This window comes from Podarcis filfolensis, assembly GCF_964270895.1.
Source record: "Podarcis filfolensis genome assembly, chromosome: 13".
NCBI classification, from domain to species: domain Eukaryota; kingdom Metazoa; phylum Chordata; class Lepidosauria; order Squamata; family Lacertidae; genus Podarcis; species Podarcis filfolensis.
Genome location: NC_139615.1, coordinates 50257054 through 50272556, shown reverse-complemented (window position 1 = coordinate 50272556; position 15503 = coordinate 50257054). Strand labels below are relative to the sequence as shown.

The 15503-nt window shown below is 42.6% G+C and overlaps 2 long non-coding RNA genes across 2 annotated transcripts; one reads left to right on the top strand and one right to left on the bottom strand.

Annotated features, from left to right (window-relative positions):
* Positions 1-1771: 1771 nt before the first annotated feature.
* Positions 1772-3737, bottom strand: LOC310748238. Its single transcript, XR_014541236.1, has 3 exons — positions 3656-3737; positions 3040-3077; positions 1772-2409 (listed from the first exon to the last, which is right to left on the bottom strand). It is a non-coding gene; the product is annotated as an uncharacterized lncRNA (long non-coding RNA).
* A 325-nt stretch (positions 3738-4062) lies between these two features.
* On the top strand, positions 4063-14698 carry LOC310748207. The gene is made up of 3 exons (XR_014541199.1): positions 4063-4452; positions 12357-12445; positions 13629-14698. It is a non-coding gene; the product is annotated as an uncharacterized lncRNA (long non-coding RNA).
* Positions 14699-15503: the final 805 nt, after the last annotated feature.

The following is a 15503-nucleotide window of genomic DNA, read 5'->3' as shown; positions in this document are numbered from 1 at the left end:
CTCCTTTTTCACATAGATGGATGGATTAAATTTGCAGGCAAAGGGCACCTTCTCCACCCAAAAAGGGGGATTAAAGCTGTCAAATTTCAGGTGGATAAACCCCAGCGGGAGTCGTGCACAAAATCCTCAAACTTTTTTGTTTTAAAAAAGAATTATATTATTATTATTTGCCATGTTTCCCCACATGAAGTCTAGAGATAATTGGGATAGAATGATGCCATCAGTTTTGGGGTTAACTTTATAGTTCCCACCAATGCCAGGCAATTTTAAATTTCTGTGGCTGAAGTAGAATAGATTTAAGCAGCTGGACTCTCCAAAGTGCTCAGGTTTGGTTGGATGATGTCCCTGATGTGAAATGTTTCTGAGACACTCAGAATTGAGAAATGATTTCAATACATGCCTTCCTATATAGGAACTGCAGCACTCGGTCAATTGTTAGAGCAGTCAGTTTAAAGCATATTTATTTACTTGTTTAGAAATTATTTTGTTATTAAATATTTAACAAACAAGACTAACAGAATATTTCAACGATTCAACAATTTCTTTTGTTGGATTCTTAAATCATTTTTATTAATTAAAAATCAATCTTCAGTTTAATTTGGTGAGGTTTAATTTTTAAAAAATACAAGTACAAAATATGCAGGAGATTAGCTTCTAGAAGCATTTCCCCCTTCTGTAATACACAGGCAGGAATGCGTCTTCTAAGAACCATCTAAGACAGTGTCTGACATTACACCGGCATGCATCATCTAAAAACAGGATGCTTCAGAACTACTGGTTTTATTCGTTTCCAGATTTAATTGGTTAACCAATGAATCAATTAATCGACTCCTTTATCTGGCTGGCTGACTTAGAATAAAGAATTAGAAGCATGGCTGTTTGCCCTTGTGGTCAGTCCACTAGCCAATGAGAATGACCGCTCCCCGCTTAAAACGGGGGGCGCCCTTTGCGTGGACGCGTGCAGCCCCTAGATCTGGAGCGGCTCCAACAGCATAGGCTTGGCTTTGCCTTCCCTCAGGTGGGATACCTGGAGGTCTCCGCCTACCTCAGTCAGTTGTCCAATCGCACCTGGGGGAAGCATTGCCAAGGAGACCAGGCCAGGTAGGGGAGGGATTACCTGCCCACACAATAGAGGGAGGATCTTACCTGGGAATCCTCACTTGGCTCCAGAGCTTCTCCCACCCTACCCACCCTCAGTTAATGTCTTATTTTGCAGGTTGACTTTTCTTCACAGGTTTTGCAGGTTAACTTTTCTTCACAGGTATGCGGGCGCTGCTACGTTAAGGTCGCTGTTAAAGGGCCGGAAAGGAATTTCCCTGCATTGGTAGGTTTCGCCTTTCCCGTAGGAAAACGTCACAACTTTGGCGGTATCAGGCCTTGGGCGGAATCCTTTAGTCCATCTTCCTCTTTGCGGCGGCGATACCAGGGTTCCCCATTAAAGGGGTTTCTGAAGGGAGGCTTTGACCGTACGCCGAAAGGTCGTCATTGCTCTCCCCTGCGGCGGCAGCGTAACGGGGGCGGCTATCTCTGCTTGAACATATGTTCTCCAGAGCCGGCCCATCCCCCCCACTGGATAACCCTGATGCTCCCTAGGTCCCCGGCTGGGGACTGGGGAGGGAGAACGCCCAATGCCTGAGCCAAGGTCTACCCACATTTGAAACTTAATAAAGTTGTGGCCAATTTAATCCCATAGCACGTAGTCTTGAGTCGTTATTCCACATGACGGGGGGACCACGCGGGATCTGGGGACTCCGCCTGTCTGCGCAATGGCTGATAATGTGCCTGAGATATACAAGACTGATAATCTCCAGGCTCTTTGGGAAGCCAATATTTAAACAGGTTTCACAATTTAAACCAAACATCCCCATTCCATGTTTCTCCATGAAAGTCAAGAACGGAGAAGGTGGTCTAGATTTTTCTGGGAAAGTATAGTTGGAATACAACACGCATACCAGGCTATGTGTGTTACCGTGTGACATGGTCATTATCCCATCTGATAAACAAAGGGGAGAGAGGTGCTGAGTAGTAAATGGGCTTGCTTGAAGAATGTGCCCTCGCGGCCCTGAAGTCAGTCATCTGAGGAGATCACTTGCTACCAAGCTTCTAACCCAACCTGTATTACATTTGTGCTGCAGCAGGGATTTCTTTTTCCATCGACCTCCTGATTGTACGAGGGGACTCCAAAACTCGCATGTGAGCAGCAACTGTTTGTCCTCCTCCAAGTACATTGTGGAGCGGAGCCAGCAGAGAGTCTCTTACTGTCCATGCCTGCTGTTCTGTACTGATTAGGAATTGGATAGCAGCTCTATGAATGTGATGCTGCCCAGCTTCCAGAAGTCATGTGAGACGGGGCATCAGGAAACGGGAGCTGACGGTCACATCACAGCCACTCCGAGAAGAAATAGCCGTCTAAAAAAAGAAAGGCATCCTGCAGCATGACTGGCGCTCTGGCCCTGAAGCACCCTGGCCCTGGGCTGCTCAGGCTGGGATTAGAAGTCACACAGCCATAAAGATGCCACTCCGACAGGCAATGCCCATACGTTATGTGTGTGGTGACAGGTCCTACGTTTTCTACCACTTACAGCAGGGGTCAGTAAACCTCTTCAGCAGGGGGCCGGTCCACTGTCCCTCAGACCTTGTGGGGGGCCGGGCGATATTTTTTTGGGGGAAATGAACGAATTCCTATGCCCCACAAATAACCCAGAGATGTATTTTAAATAAAAGCACACATTCTACTCATGTAAAAACACGCTGATTCCCGGACCATCCGCGGGCCGGATTTAGAAGGCGATGGGGCCAGATCTGGCCCCCGGGCCTTAGTTTGCCCACCCATGACTTATAGCTTAGCCCATGCAACAGCAACCTCTGCCCCCCTCCCTCCAAAAAAACAGCCCATAAAGGATGTTGCAACAAGCACAAACAGCGCCCAGGATCTGAACTGGAACAGAACGGAACTGGAACTGGAGCAGAAATTATTTGCTGTTGCACCATTTTTCAGCTCAATGATCTTTAACCCATGTTTTGTGTATGTATACTCACCAGTCACCTTCCTCGTTTTTCCTTTCAAAAAGTAGCATCTAGTACAAATGAAAGGAACATTCTCTTTAAAACCCTTATTCCCATATTTATCAAACAAATTCCAGTTCTCAAAATAACTTTTCAGCATGTCTCCTCTCCCTTTCCCTCCTTGGAAATAAATTAGTTGACATAACTATATTTAGGGCATTTCCCATTCTTATTAACACTTAACGGGGGAGGGGGGTGTTATTTGGAGGCTTCCAAAGAAAAAAGGGGGAAAGGGAAAGGGTTAGGCATTTGCCTTTATCTCCTGTGTAACCTAACAACAGGAATTTTCTTCAGGGCAATTTACAGATTCCATAAATATACAAAAAAAAAAAAAGAGGCTCTCCCAGAGCTTTAGTTCAGGAATCATCTTCCCTACATCTCATAGGTTTCAATGCTGGCTAAAATATTGCATTTAACAAGCTGACACCTAATAATAATTTCCAAATGTCTTCAGTGTCTTAGAACATATCACTTCAAACCGCATTTTAAAATGGAAGTTGAAAAATAATGAAATTTAAATCCTTAAAACTTTGCTCCTTTATGAAGTGGCCTCAAGCTTTGCTTTGAGTGGGCATGTTTTGTGTCGTACTAAGATCCAGAAGAGCTGGATTCAAATTCCTTCTCAGCCATGAAGCTCACTGTGTGACCTTGGGCCTCTCGCTGCCTCTCAATGTACTTGTTGTCAAGATAGAATGGATGGGGGGGGGGGATGGGACATGAATGCCACCTGGAGTTCTTTGGAAGAATGTTGGGTATAAATATCATCATCATCATCATCATCAAAGGCAGCTTTGGTCTCTGTGTTTTCCTGGCATCACATAGCAACTCTGCCAATGGCTACGGATCGCTTGCAAGCTGAGCGATAGAACCCAAACTGTGTTTACCTCAGATTTTGCCCCCCGTTTTTCATGAGGGCAAATTGGCAATATGAGGTTTTTTAAAAAATCATATGTTTTAGTTTGGCACCCCATTAATATGTCTACAGTTATGGTAACTGCTGTTAAATTATATTTATGCAAATTCTGGGATCAGAATTAGTACATAAACATGTAAATTGCTGCATTAACCTACTTCACTGTTGGAAATATTTCTTCAGGATATGCTGATAGATATCGTGTAAAGTCTAACAGATTTTTGAGAAGAGTTTTTCCTCCCTTAAAAGACCCGCAATATCGCAGAAGCAGAAACGGTGCATTTTGTGAATTACTTAGGAAGACTGGTAGATGGTGCTAGAGGATGCTCGGGATCCACATTAAGCCCATTGTAATGCAACTGCTAGTTCTGGAAGCTTCCCTGTTTCACCCGAGGAACCAAGGCCCTCTGGCACCCTGGGCAGAAGAGAAGGCGCAGCTCTTATTAATTCAAGTTCAAGTGGCGATAAACGAGGTTTGTGTTTGATTAAGAGATATATCTTCCTCTGTTGTATGGCTCTGCCATGTATTGCTCACCTGACAGAATATAGATTGAATTGTTTATGATGTCTGACACAACTTCTACTTTCTTCTGAGATTCTCTAGTTCAGCGTCAGTCATAATTTTCAAGAAGGAAGGAAGGAAGGAAGGAAGGAAGGAAGGAAGGAAGGAAGGAAGGAAGGAAAGAAAGAAAGAAAGAAAGAAAGAAAGAAAGAAAGAAAGAAAGAAAGAAAGAAAGAAACTTCTATTGCAACTAATAAGTAAAAATGGCAAAAGGGGGGGTTGAATTCACTCCCTACTTTTCAAATCAGTTGTGAATATTTGTTGGAACATACTGTTTTTGTTTATGCTGGAAGCCGCCCAGAGTGGCTGGGGCAACCCATTCAGATGGGTGGGGTATAAATAACAAAATTACATACCCTCCAACATTTCTCCGATGAAAATAGGGACATCCCATTCCACAGTGGTAATTTTACTATTTATACCCCACACATCTTACTGGGTTGCCCCAGCCACTCTGGGCAGCTTCCAACATGTATAAAAGCATAATAAAACATTAATTTTTTTTAAAAAAACCTTCACTACACAGGATTGCCTTCAGACAGCTTGGGGGGGGGTCAGATAACTCCATACCCTCCAACATTTTTCCAATGAAAATAGGGACATCCTAAGGAAAAGTGGGACATTCTGGCATCAAATCAGAAACCTGGACAGCTTCTCTAAATCAGGGACGTCTCTGGAAAACAGGGACACTTGGAGGGTCTGAAATCATTATTATTATTTCTAGGCACCTCACTGTTTCCACTGTGCCCAGAGTGTGGCTCGATTCTTTTGTCAGTGACCACACAACATTCTCCTTAACCAAGTGGCAGCCTGCACTTCCTTCCAATTGATTCAGATTTCCCTGGTCTGCAGATAATCCAGTTAAGGAAGGGAGGGAAGCCAGCATAAAATCATGCATTACCTGAGTGAAGTGCATTGTGAGTTCACATTTTGAGTGAGCTTTTTAAAAAATGTATGTAGTGACGTTTTAGTGGCTGCTCTCTGTGGTCACACCCCCTACTTCCAATTGCCCCCCCCAACACAGTTTAGCACAATTTTGTTTCAATCAACCGAAAGAAAAAATGCAGCATGCTTATCACCATTGGTTGATGCTGAAGGTATGTTAACAATGTGTGTGTGTATCAGCATTGCTCAAAATTGCTCTTGTGCAAACAATGATATCAAAAATAAAATTAGCCCTTTAGAATACAAACAGAAATCAGCTTGCTGTCTTAAAATACAGATGATGATAATCACATTACTATTAGTATTGTCAATTCATCTTCAATATAACGAAGAATGGGTGGTTAAACCTCGCTGAGAATTTTGCCCTCTCTACTAAGATCTCAGTCTTCCTATTGAAACATGAAATAATATCTCTGGGAAGGGAGGCTGTTTGAGGAATACAAGTCCAAATCTCCTTTGGGTGCATGGAATTAGCCTCATTGCCGTTTCAACTCAACATTATTTAGGCACACAGTTAAGGGCTTAGTCTTGTGTTTACAGGTTTGTGAGGGAAACGGCAGAGCAGGGAGAGAAATGTGATGTTCAAGGGCGGGGGAGCAATCCCACAGGGGATACATCTCAACAAACACAAAAGCTGTCAATAGTAAAATCACCACGGGCTTACAAAGAAAGATGCAAAGTTGGGCACTGAACTTGCCTGAATTTTCAGGGTATAGTAGAATCCCAAGAATGTCCATCTGAGTTTATTTCCTGGAAGCTTAGTAAACTGTTATCATCATAATAATTCCTCTAGCAGTTTTATCACCTTTTAAAATTTCTGTCTGCCATTGGGCGGATGCTTTCAGTGAAGTCTCTGTGCTGACCCTGATGTGTCTTTACCAAGTGGTAACCGCGAATTTGGATCCTTACATGGTATATAATTAGGTTTATTGTTTCCAGTGCATCTCTCACGAAGCAATTACCAGTAGTGTGTTTCCGTTCTCCATTCCATTATCTATCCTGTTGCCCAAAGGAGAATTACTTATCGCAAGTCAGCAACAGTTGACTATATTGTTCTCTTGACTATATTGTTGTTTTCAGATGCATTTAATTCAGCATTTTTAGGAGGGCAGGAGGGATACAAACAAAGCAGTAGGACAATGTGCAGCTTGTTGTACCAGATTGCTTCAGAGCACAGAAGGTCTGCCAACCAGCAGGGAGACCCTTGTCTTCACAGAGCAGGAGGAAGGCTAACTATTAGCCACAGTATGTTGAATGCTGGAGACATTGCCTCACGTCCGTGCCTGAGGGAGTTTCACACTGTTAAGTCCGAAACACATTCTAAAGCCAATATTGTGTTCTTTTTATGAGTACAGTGGTACCTCGGGTTATGTACTTAATTCATTCTGGAGGTCTGTTCTTAAGCTGAAACTGTTCTTAACCTGAAGCACCACTTTGGTTAATGGGGCCTCCCGCTGCCACCGTGCCGCTGGAGCACGATTTCTGTTCTCATCCTGAAGCAAACTTCTTAACCTGAAGCACTATTTCTGGGTTAGTGGAGTCTGTAACCTGAAGGGTATGTAACCTGAAGTGTATGTAACCTGAGGTACCACTTTGCTTGCATGTTACAGAGAATCAGAATATAATATTTGCTGTAATGGAGCTATCCAAAGTCCACGCAGCCCAGCATTTTGTTTCCCACCCCCACTCAGGAGGCTCACAAGCAAGGCATGGAGTGATCCTAGATCACAGATCCTAGAGTTGTAGAGTTGAAAGGGACCCTGGCCCAGCATCTAATCCTGATGAGGAATACTGCCATTGAACATGGAGCTTCTGTTGAGCTTTCATCACTAATAGCTGATGATAGACCTGTCTTTCATGAATTTGTCCATTTCTAAAATAAAAGCTATCTATCTATCACCATGTTTTATGACAATTTAATTCAATAATTGTGCATTGTGTGAAGAAATGTTTTATCCTGCCTGCTCCAAATCTGCCAGTAAACTTCACTGAGTGATCCCAGGTTGAAAGATGGTGAAACATTTCCCAATTGCTCATCTTTTCCCCCTATTGAGGGAAGTATCTTAGCAAAGGTGCCACCACCAGCTTCTAAAAAATTTCAGTCGTGTCATTTAGTGAGTGTTTTGATGGACACTGTCTTATAGTGGAATTATGATATCAGCAGTTTTATTTTCAGTTGTTTTCCTAATGATTGCTAGCATGTAATTTACCTTTTTCACACTGAGTTGACATCTTCACTGAGCTGTCCACTACTGTCCCAAGGCCTTGTTCCTGGTCAGCTACCGCCAGTCCAGACTCTATGAGCACATATGTAAAATCAAGGATTTTCTTGCCCTGACATGCATCACTTTACATTTGTTTACACTCAGTGGTGACTGGCAGCCCTGGACCTGGTGGGGTGGCCTGTCTTCTCAAAGGTAGAGATCAGGTTGACTGTTCTAATGGGGAAACTAAGGATAGAGTTGAATGTGATAATCATTAGAATTCCCACCATTACAAAAACTCTTTATCCAATTCACCAACAATGCTTTGCAAATTTTAAATTGTGCATTACAAATGGCAACATTTGGTGCAGTCATTAATGGAGATTTGATTCAGCTTTGTTTGCTTGGCACCCCCTGGCCAGCAACAAAATGAAGAGGAATCAAGTTCCCTCTCTTCCATCTGTTTCCTTTTACTCTACCATTATCCATGTATCAACACACAAAGGAAATACTCCTGTTCCTGCATCTGATTTTAACATCAAAAATACTATAGTGAAATCAGTCTCTGAATGTCAGTCATTATATAGTCAAAATGATGTCATCCATGTACAAGAGGGAGGTATCAGCACGTTTGGGAGAACCCAAGGTCTGTGAAACAACAATAAAAACCCAAGGGCAGTAAACCCAAACCTTTCTTAAAATGACCAAGAGAGCTTTGCTGGCTGGCTGGAACCCTGAACAGGAAACTCCACACTGCAACATTGGGGTGTGTGTGCAGGTGTCACAAGTGGGACCCACAACAAAATGTTTCCATGTGGAAAGTTCTGGGTTCTGGCCAATGGTCACTGCAGAGACAGACTAGAAGATCAGGTTGTTTCCTATTTTATTTTACTGAAGTGCACTTCTAACCTGTTCTTGCAACATCCAGTCTTAGGTTCAATTAGACATCATAAATTCTGTGACCACATTTTCCAGTGGTTCAAAACTATCTACTCTCATTAATCATTTTTTACCACAACAAAGGATAGTTCAGGCTTTACGGGCAGAATACATTGTACAGCAAACACAATCAACTGGTATGTCAAATAGACAAACCTAATTGTGAATATGGCTGGCCTCCATCACAAGTTTTTTAATTGGAGGATGTAAGACATGGAATGGGACGCGGGTGGCGCTGTGGGTTAAACCACAGAGCCTAGGACTTGCCAATCAGAAGGTCAGCGGTTCGAATCCTCGCGACGGGGTGAGTTCCCGTTGCTCGGTCCCTGCTCCTGCCAACCTAGCAGTTCGAAAGCATGTCAAAGTGCAAGTAGATAAATAGGTACCACTCCGGCAGGAAGGTAAATGGTTTTCCGTGCTCTGCTCTGGTTCGCCAGAAGCGGCTTAGTCATGCTGGCCACATGACCCGGAAGCTGTACGCCGGCTCCCTCGGCCAATAAAGCGAGATGAGCGCCGCAAACCCAGAGTCGGTCACGACTGGACCTAATGGTCAGGGGTCCCTTTACCTTTAAGACACGGATAGCAACACAGAGGAGGAAGACAGCTGTGTATAGTCGCTCTTAATAATCAAGACCTTTGGAGCAAATACTTGTAGATTCGGTGTATTATCTATCTCCAATAACTTTTTACTCACTTGAATGAAAATTGTGCTTCTACCACTGCATTTCTTTCAGTAAAGGTCATGAAGTTTGTAAAATGTGTTTTGAGTGCACCATAGCATCCAAATAGATATAAGAATTGCAAAGCAAACCTGAAGTGTAACAGCAGATGTCATACTAGTCTTAACCAATAAAATGTAAAATAAAATGTGTGATAATTCTAAGAATGGTACTTTGTGCTTTTAGAAACAACAAAAGTCAATCCCTAGGATTAAGCAAATAAACTAATTATTTTTTTCTGGGTAGAGAAAACTGCAATCTTGCTTTTTTTCTCTTTGCTATGTTCCATTACCTGCCCACATTTTTCATACCTGCTGTAGAACTGCAGTGTGTCACAGGTGTGGGCAAAATTGTCCCACCGAGGACATAGCAAGAGCTGCATCATGGGGCTCAGTTTACAGATCAGTAAACTTCTTTAGAATACAAGGTGGGGCTAATTAATACAACCCGTGATAGTGTGTGATAAGGTGTTTCTGGAATGCCATTAAGAATGGTAGTAGAATTTCCTAACTTTCTAGATAAAGTGCAAAAGATGAGAATATGCACTCTCCAAATCTCCAAGAGTACCTATATATGACATTTTTCAAATTTCGTCACCGCTTAGTATGACAGAACCCCAAATTAGGCTATGCAAATAGGCACGCAAAGCAAAAGAGAAAAAAGCACCTCCAGGATTGAATAGCATAAGTATAGTCATACCTGTATCTAGCCTTGCAGGTTTGTTGTGACAATAAAAGGATTGCTGTTTTCTGAGCTCATTGGCGGAAGGACAGGATTGCAATGTGATACATTGGATAGACATTTTGAGACAAAAGCACAGGATAGTATAGCTTCCCAGTGCTGATTATGAAGAACCACGGCCATTACAGCTGAGGGTGCCCTGACCCGCCCTGTCCACCACCTCCTGTGTCCTGCAGTGGCGCTGCATTAAATGCTAACCCCTTTTGTGTGTGTAGTTACCAATGCATTGTGGCAAATATCTTTTTAATGCTAAATTTAGTGCATGGATTACATGCCGTTCCTGCTCTGTTTAGTAAGAAGGAAGAAAAGAAATTGGCGCCCTAATCTCTTTCATGCTGAGATCTATTGTCACTTTATTAAATTCAAATTTACTGCTGAGTTCCCAGCCAAAAAATAGCTGTTAGCACACTATAGTGTAAAGCATAAATCTGAGTTCACTGAATCAGAGACATTATTAAAGGAGAAAAAAATGACTTAATGGTCTGTCCAGCCTCATAAATCTTAGCGTTCGCATAAAAGATTATGACAAAATTTACGTCCACTAAATGCATAGTATTAATGCAGTCATGGTGGCTGGTAGTCAAAACAATTTCTTTAGCAATCTGATGTTTAAAAATTATGAGGGCCTATATAAGGAGATGTCTGGAAGGCAATATTTACACAGCAATATTTTGCATAGAATGCATCTTCCGAAAGCCAGATGTTTGGCGAGTCTGGCCATTGGACTATGTCCACCAGGCTTCATTGATGCCGGGCAGAACTTTTCCTATTGTATGGTGTTCTAGGCCATCTGTGTCAACATTAAATTCACCTTTTCCATCAGCCTGGAATATGTTGTTGTTGTTTAGTCGTGTCCGATTCGTGATCCCATGGACCAGAGCACACCAGGCACTTCTGTCTTCCACTGCCTCCTGCAGTTTGGTGAAACTCATGCTGGTAGCTTCGAGAACACTGTCCAACAATCTCGTCCTCTGTCGTCCCCTTCTTCTTGTGCCCTCCATCTTTCCCAACATCAGGGTCGTTACCAGGGAGTCTTCACTTCTCATGAGGTAGCCAAAGTATTGGAGCCTCAGCTTCAGGATCTGTCCTTCCAGTGAGCACTCAGGGCTGATTTCCTTAAGAATGGAGAGGTTTGATCTTCTTGCAGTCCATGGGACTCTCAAGAGTCTCCTCCAGCACCATAATTCAAAAGCATCCATTCTTTGGCAATCAGCCTTCTTTATGGTCCAGCTCTCACTTCCATACATCACTGCTGGGAAAACCATAGCTTTAACTATACGGACCTTTGTTGGCAAGGTGATGCCTCTGCTTTTTAAGATGCTGTCTAGGTTTGTCATTGCTTTTCTCCCAAGAAGCAGGCGTCTTTTAATTTCGTGACTGCTGTTCCCATCTGCAGTGATCATGGAACCCAAGAAAGTAAAATCTCTTACTGCCTCCATTTCTTCCCCTTCTATTTGCCAGGAGGTGATGGGACCAGTGGCCATGATCTTAGTTTTTTTGATGTTGAGCTTCAGACCATATTTTGCGCTCTCCTCTTTCAACTCCATTAAAATGTTCTTTAATTCCTTCTCACTTTCTGCCATCAAGGTTGTGTCATCTGCATATCTGAGGTTGTTGATATTTCTTCCGGCAATCTTAATTCCCGTTTGGGATTCATCCAGTCCAGCCTTTCGCATGATGAATTCTGCATATAAGTTAAATAAGCAGGGAGACAATATACAGCCTTGTCGTACTCCTTTCCCAATTTTGAACCAATCAGTTGTTCCATGTCCATTTCTAACTGTAGCTTCTTGTCCCACATAGAGATTTCCCAGGAGACAGATGAGGTAATCAGGCACTCCCATTTCTTTAAGAACTTGCCATAATTTGCTGTGGTCAACACATTCATTGCTTTTTAAAAAATCTGTCAATTTAAGACCGGACTTCTTCAAGCTCTACAAAGCCAGGGGACTGGAAGCCAAGATTGATGCCTTAACAGACATGCCCTGTGCCATGATCAGAAATTATGTTGTGCAATGTCACAAACTGTGTTTGCTTACAACTTACCATCTATGCACCCACACATCTCCTGGGTCTTTCAGGCCCAAATCTAGATGGGAAAGATGGAGTTCCTGGGACCAGGAGAGTTGCCTCATATTGTCCTCTGCCTGTGTTGCCTTATGAAACATTGGAATCTTACTATATTGATGGAGGAAACTTCCTTAGAATTGACCCCCATGCCTGTTTGTTGCTTTCAGTCACCAAATTTATTCTATTTTATTTTGCAGAACCAACTAACAAGTTTGATTCTTAGGTTAAGCATGAGTAAAGCGGAAGGACATAGACTTCCATCGGCTCCTCTAGACACTGGGAGGAGGTGGGAAGTTCTTGAACCTGAATTGCTGTTGTGCTTTTATCCATTTTACTATTTTCTTATTGCAGTTGTTTATTAACTTGAATAAATGCTTTTGTTTAGCCACATCTCAAATGTTCGGGGGGGGGGCTCAGCTCTCAATGCACCCAAACTGGAGTCTCAAGTTTTTCTCTGTGTGGACCCAAACTGGTTTGACCCCTGTCCATTATCCTAAATCAGATCATTTCACTGCATCAGTTTCACAGGGGAGGTCATAAAAAATGCAGCAAGCTACTCTTTTGGTAGCAGTTTTCAGCTGGAGGTAAGAAGAAGCTAGACTTCCTTTCAGGACTACATGCTGCAAGGACAGCACTGAAAAACCCGCCTCCTGTAAATACCTAAGCTAAACCAGTCTTTCGGATGGTGAATCCTAATCCCATGCTCTACTCTTTCCCTTCGTTTCTAGTTCTGAACTTCATTTACCTCAAGAAGCTCCTAATCCCCAACTGTAAAGTATAGCATACAAAGAATATCATTTATGTTCTAAAACTCCTACAGGAAAGTTTTCACACAGGTTTGTACCTTACTAGTTTTACTGTGTCAGAGTCTGCCCTTTAAAGCTGTGTACTAAACGCCCTTTTTTCGCTCCAGAGCTTTCCCTGTGAAAACTGGCTCTTTAAAGCTTAATCGGAGCAAATGACAGTCCACAGAAAACCTGAATTGATGTTGGCTCTGATTGAGTGCTAAAGAAGCAAAAACCAGCTGCTCGGACATAGTGTTTTTAAGCACGAACCTATGCCTGGAAAGAGTGGGGCAAAAGGCAAGTATGGATGAGCCCTAAGAACTGTTGAAAGGAATTTGCTTGTCCTCCAGTTGACTTGAGCTCACCAATTTATCTGAAGTCACATTCACATAAGGAAACGGCACCACAAAAGGGAAAGACAGTTGCTTATTCAGATGAGCCATCCATGCAAAGTACCTCACAGTGAAATCTGTAATAAATCTGTTCTCGGTGAAATCTGTGATAAACCCCATGGAATATAAGGACCATAGGTTCTTTTCAGGCCCTTACTAGCAAACATTAAAAGGATAATCTTAGACTTCAGTATTTTGTTTGCCAAACTGTGGCTTCCAAGGTCAGAATAGAAAGCAATGAAGCTTTCTACTCTGCAAGGTCTCTGAAGGAATCCAAATTTCTCTGTTCCAGATATTTACCTGCTGGCAACGCTGATCCTGCCTAAGGGAAGGAAGGCAATGATGGATAGGTAAATCCCAAGGAACCAAGTTTAGTTACGTAGAAAGATATGTAGAGGAAGAGATTGAATCACCAGTAAATGCAGTCTGTTAACATCAGAAAACATGGTTTGAAGGCAAAGGGCACAGAAAATGTGTGAAATAGCCCCAATAAAAGCTACGTCACACAGGATTAATTTTTACATGGTAAAAATGTGAGATGAATGCACATGTGTTTATTCATAACTATTAAGGGAGGGGGTGTTGAAAAACAATTTCCTGTTGGGATATTGCATCCAGGTGGGAAATTCATCTCATGCAAAACACTGAGTAACTGGGACAAATTATTATTAAGAACAACAATTATATCTTGAGGATATGGACAAGCTGCTGGAATATGTGTGGCTGACCATCTGCCCCTTTGGCACTTGCGCACCTTGGTTTCTTAGAGTTAGCCATAGCAGATTGTGGGTCCAGAGAGTGATTGCTGCTTCCTTAGTGAACGGGGGGGGGACCAACGGCCTTGAAGGATGTGGTGGGGCACCTTCTCCTTAAGAAGACCTCCATGGACCCAGAAGCATTAAGCAACTCTCATCCTTTTTTCATCAAGGTGCTTGAGAAGGCAGTGGCAGTTCATCTTCAGGCATGCTTGGAGGAAACTGATAACTTGGTATCTGGCCACTGAGTTGGATGAAGGTGAATAAATTAAAATTGAATCTTTACAAGATGTGGTGTGCTCTTGCTTGATGTCTCCTGGGCCTAGGAACTAGGGGAGCAGCCTGATTTTGATATGCTGCACTTTCCCAGAAGGTGCAGGTACATAGTCTAGGGTGCTCTTTGATACCATCTTGTTGGTGGAGATGCAAAGGTCTCCAGCTACAACATTTCTCACCAGGGATAGCTTGGCCACAGGAATCCATGCTCTGATACCCTCCCATTACTGTAACGTTGCCCTTGAAGACAACTTGGGAATTGCTGCCGGCATAAAATGCAGTGGTCCAACTTTTGAGTGGAGCCACCAGCCAAAATCACGTCACATTGATTCTTAAATATCTGCATTGAGTTTCTGGTCTGAATAAAAGTTTTTATAAATGACTTACAAAGCCTTGAATGACTTTGGGCCTAAATCCTTCATCAGCACCTTTCTCTGCAAGAACAGGGAGGTTATCAGATATTTGGGAGGCTGCTTTCAGTTTGGTGGGTCATCAGAGCTGTGCAGGCCTGATTCAGATTCTCCACATATTAATCAGATGGTGCACATGCAATATCCTCACCGGACTTGTAGGCATGCAGCGCACCTAGAGAGCTCCTAAGAATCAGTTGTAGAAATTGCCTGAAAGGTCAGATGGGGGAGCACTAGGATTATGGGCAGGGAACAGAACAGCAGGAGTGAGGCAAAACATTCTTGTTTGCAGGTCCCCGAGTCTCCTACGCGATTGCAGTTTGATCTGCGAAATTCAGGTCACTTGCCAGGGTTTGTGTTGCTACATTAAACAGCATTACAGAAGAAACAACATTAAACCGTACAAGGCTCCTTTGTAGAAAATAGCTTCCAAACAACAACAAAAGTATGGGAGCTGGGAAAGGAAGAGAAAGTCCAACAAAGCCAAATTTGTTTTTAAAATGTTGAGTCAAAAATGAAGCTAATTCTTACAAACAAAAGCAATGGGACAGCGATCTTAAATCTTTAACTCCAATATAGGTTTCTCGTGCCTTTTAATGGGTCCTCTAGAACTTTACACAGGTTTACCAAGTATTGCAAGAGTTTGCAACTCTACTTAAATTCTACTGACACATAGGAATGTAGCAGGTGAAAATTTCCAAATTACTTTTCACCATGCCAGAAAAA